The following is a 5163-nucleotide window of genomic DNA, read 5'->3' as shown; positions in this document are numbered from 1 at the left end:
AGCTTCTCTCGAGCGTCCATAAAAACGAGATTTAAATTGTTTATCCAACGTGGAATAAGCGATCGTTGCCACTGAAATAAGAAATATTTTATGTTTTAATTAAAAACTAAAATAACAAACACATGAAGTGCAAGAAGCACTTGGAAGCATCAGACTTAACACACGCGGTTCGGGCAATTTTTTCTCAGTTTTCACTTATTAGGAAAGATTATACATTAAATCCAATTTTAAACAGTTGCCGTTGTGTTGCTGCTGACAGGAGCAGTCCCAGATGTGTGCGTTTCTGATCTCTTAATGCAGCATGCATTGTTTGACTTTAGGTACACGTAATTTATGATGCCGCCAGTGAGGTGCATCGTGGCGTGTTTCTGTCTAAAATTGGATTTTGTACGTTTCGAGATTTTTGTGCCACTGCACATTTCATTTCAATGTCAAGGGACTGCCCCAATAGACAGCATACACTTACGTTATGTAATGAATACATTCGGTTCGGTGCGACTTCATCACACCAAGTGCAACTTCAGTATCATCCGCTTCCTCAGACGCTCGCGAACGGTACGTAATTAACGCAAAGACGCGTTAAACAGAGCAGCGAAACTCGCACATTCACTGTCAGTTTCGCTTCGTCACCTATTTCGGGTGCAACGCACACTTCAGATCATCTTAATTGGTTCTTCTGTCTTTTATTTTATTAGTATCTTTTAATGATTCCACAGCATTTTAGCAGCACCTAATGCGCTGGAATGTGTTATTTTTATGGCCCCGATTCTTAGCTCATCCACTTAGAATGCTCGTAGTGTTTTCGAATATTTCAGGTTCTCTAGTTTAGACGTCAAAATTCATTTCGCAGGGCAACCGGGGAAACTGGTATATTTCGTGTTTATTTTTGGATTTCATAAGATTTTAATCGGTTCATTTTATGAGATTTGAATGATTTAATTTTACTTCGGACAAAAGTTTCAAATTAAACTGAAAAGCGATTAGAGGATTATTTTTAAATAAAACAAATATTTTGAAATCGAGCACTTTTATTGCTGTTAATTCTCCTAAAAAGCAGATATAAGATATTGAATATTTATGACTCGGATGTCTACGAAGAAGTACAGTAAAATTAATAAACGCTTTTTAGAAGCAAAAATAATAAGTATTTTAAAATTTATTTATCACATTTATTCGACAATTTCTGTTTATGGATTTTAAATTGTGATAATGCAGGCGTTTATGTGATTCATTTACTAAACAAATTTTATTTCATTTTCATCTGAAAAAGAACAATTTTATTGTTATTAATGGAATATGCATCAAAATTTATGTTTTAATATAAAATTATATAATATTTTAGAGAAATTCTTATGAGTTGGGAATTACGTAAAAAGTTCTATTGAAAAAGCTCTTTGAGACAACGATGCATTTCTGAACCGAAGGCTGAATGGTTTTCTGGTAATGTAGAGATCAGGTCATTGCATGCATATCAATAAAATTTGAAATATATTTATAGTTTGTTTAGATTTATTACAAAGTTAAGTGATTAATTGCAAAATATTGAGAAATTCACGGAGATACTGACGAATTTTTAATCATTTGAATATTCGTTTAAAATCCTAATCTTTCAAAAAGGGACATGCAGAATTATGATTGCTGCGGGTGTTTTTATCGCGACTTGGTTTACTTAATTTGAACCATTTGTTTCTGAAGTATTTCTACACAGTACATCTGGAACGAAATCAAGGGAGAAGCAGACAACAGAAAAATATTTAAAAGAATTATTGAGATTCTATGCTCCACTTAGAAGAGAAGGACAACAGTAAGTAAGTAAGTAAGTGGTGTACAATTTAGATACATTAAAGAATATCTCATGTTCTGTACTCTCAGACTTATTTGAAATATTGTTTTTAATAATAATCGTTCATTCAATATCCAAAGATTGATCTTAGTCCAACTAAAGATAATACACTTAAACTTAAGACTATTTTAGGTACTCATATTTTGACCACGACCTAAATTGTGGAAGACAAATAAAGTATTTGAGATTTATTAATCATTGGGCTTCATAAGTTTAAGATTAATAAGTTACCTTTCTAATACAACAATACACATAAGTAGACATGATATAATATTTCATTAGATCAATATCTACACCCGCAAGAAGACAAGAATTTTGTAATAAACATATATAGTAGACTTATTGCGAGATTCAACAAGGTCTCAGTAATGTGCGATTCACTGGACTGTGCTATGTTTAATGTGTTTCCCAAAATTCGATCCTTTTTAAAGACCAAAATGTTTGATTATCTGTTGCCATTTATAATGTGGTATTCATTTAACATACAACCATTAAATAACTGTATTCTGGCATTTACTATATTCTGACACATCAGAGTGTTTACTATGTTATAATATAACCTATATATTTGGGATATGACTTATTTCTGTCAACATTTGTGAATATAGTAATTATGACACATTTCAATTACATTGAATTAAATATATCCGAACTTGGTTTCACTAGGACTTATGAGAATGTCCAATACTTAAATCAACTGTTGGCTCTTCATTGCGAGACTGACTGGAACATAGTTTTACATGTACCTTGCGATCAAAAAAGATCAAATTTTAATTTTTGAATTCCCGTGCTTATCCAATCGGAAAATTTTTTTTATTTTCACGCTGGCAACACTATTATACACATTTTGTCAAAGTTTAACGCATTTCGTTTATACAAAGTTTAACGCGTCTATACAAAGAAGTCGAAAAATTTTCATGTGGCGATTTTTATAATGGATCAAAAATTATTTTGTGTTGCAATTGGATTCAAGTGTGCCGAAACATTGAAAATGTTAAAAACGGCCTTTGGTGATTTGTGTGTATCGCAACCACGAGTATACGAATGGTTTAAAAGGTTCAAAGACGGTCGTACAAGCTTGCACCATGAGATCTCTGGCCGCCAAACAACATCTGTTACTGAAGATAACATTGAATCGGCGAAGCAGATCGTGTTGAAAAATCGTTGTGAACCGATTAGAGAGATTGCAGTGTTGTTGAGCATCTCATATGGATCGGCCGCACACTTTTTAACTGATGTTTTGGGTTTGAAACGCATCGCTCTCGGCTGGTGGCAAAAAGTACTCTCCAGATATGACCCCGTGTGACTTTTTCCTCTTCCCCCGACTCAAACTGCTATTGCGAGGAACACGTTTTGAGACCATAGAAGCCATAAAAGAAAATTCGCTGTGTGAACTAAAGGCCATACCTTCGACGGCCTATAAAACTTGTATAGAAAATTGGATCAAGCGTTGGCATGCATATATTGCCGCAGAAGGAGAGTACTTTGAAGGCGATAATAAAGAAAATTATTAAAAATTAAAATTTTGAATTTTTTTTTAAATTCTCGTTCTTTTTTGACCATAAGGTGTATACTTATATATATGTTCTTGATTACTTTTTTGTCCAATGAATACTGAGTTAAAATTTAAATAATCAGAGGACAACTACTAATCAGTTATTTATATTACTTACCAGAAAATTCTCAATAATAATGTTAAAAATTCATGCTATAAATTTTTTTCAATTATTTGAAGCTTAGAATTATTTAAATTTGATCACATATAATTAATTTATAAAATTATTTAATTAATAATTAATTTAATATAAATAATAATAATTAATTAAATAATTATAATTAATTTTATAGTACATTTATGTTAAAAGAACACCATATGTAAAAATTCATTTAAAAGAAGGCATCAAAAATCATCGAAAAAACTAACAAAATTAATAAAAAAATAAACAGGAATTATCATTAGAAGGACAACTCATAGGTTACCAGAAAGATATAGTGAAATACATTCTTCTTTATGTACTCATTATTTGAACGATTCTCCTTCTTTTTTTATTCGTTCATTATTCGGTTATTATGTGTATTCAGATTCATAGAAAAATAGTTCAATAATGCTTTCATACACATACACAGAATGTTCTCGATAATACAAACAACTGTATTGCAAGGATTAACGCAGTCCACTTATAGAGCAAATACGCTGTCAAGGAACTACTACACAAAAGTAACAAATTTTTACAAATTTTCAGATAACAGATTTTTCTCTATATTTACTACTCTAAGATATCTGCAGAACGTGTTCATTGCTATGTGTTCCAAATTATCTGAACCAAAATCGAAAGGCTTGGAATAAATATGTTAGTGTAGTGGTTTTTGCTTGACAGATTCTACTAAACGGTTTTATACCGTTTGAGCGCCTACACGTAATATAAAATATCAGCATAACCCAAAATTCTCTTGCCCGATAACTATAGATGCACCAAAAAAGATGACCGCAATAGATTAGAAAGCAGAAAAGATCTGTAATATGTATAGTGATGATAATTACTGAGAAATAAATATATTTTTTTCGATAAGTCCCACAATATAAAGTTAGCTCTGAGTAATGTTATGTGTCATTTTGAGTATTGGCTATTACTTGAATATTTCCAAAGAGTTAGATAGAAAATAATTGAATATCTATTATAGTATCTTTTTGTCCGGTAATAATTAACGTTATATAAGATTAGGAGATAGTGAATGTATTTTAATTTTGTTGTAAAATTAAGCTGTGAAGCGATGTTAGCTCTCTTCTATACTTGTACAATCAATATTTTTTAAGTTATCCTTCAAAACAATTTATTTTGCTACTTTAGAAGAAAATACTATTCCTCCAGTGTTTTTTTCGTATAGAACATGGACAAAAACTCATTTCTGTATGAGTACATGTTATCCTTAATGTGTTAATTCAAAGCCAAATTGATGGAAAATTTTCTCAAAGCTGCTTTTGTGTGTTGTAGTCAAAGTGAAGTGAATAAAACCATAGAACTGCTGCACTTTTGGGCAAATCCGTTAAGGCGAGACATGGCCAAGTTGTTCTAATGGAAATATGCCCAAAAACCCATAAAATACAAAACAAGAGTTCTTACATTGACTTTTAGGTTCACCCTTTGTATATATGAGCGCAATCGATTCTAAATAAATACCAGATAGAATGGAGTCGGAAAATGTTGCCAAGCGGTTTGCGCCATAAAATGGAGGAAGTGCAAAATACGTATTTCGCAGATGTAAATGTACACTATTTAAAGTTGAAATTTATTATTATTCAGATTAAAGCTAGGAAGTAC

This window comes from Teleopsis dalmanni, chromosome 1, assembly GCF_002237135.1.
Source record: "Teleopsis dalmanni isolate 2A chromosome 1, ASM223713v2, whole genome shotgun sequence".
NCBI classification, from domain to species: domain Eukaryota; kingdom Metazoa; phylum Arthropoda; class Insecta; order Diptera; family Diopsidae; genus Teleopsis; species Teleopsis dalmanni.
This window is presented reverse-complemented; position numbering follows the sequence as displayed.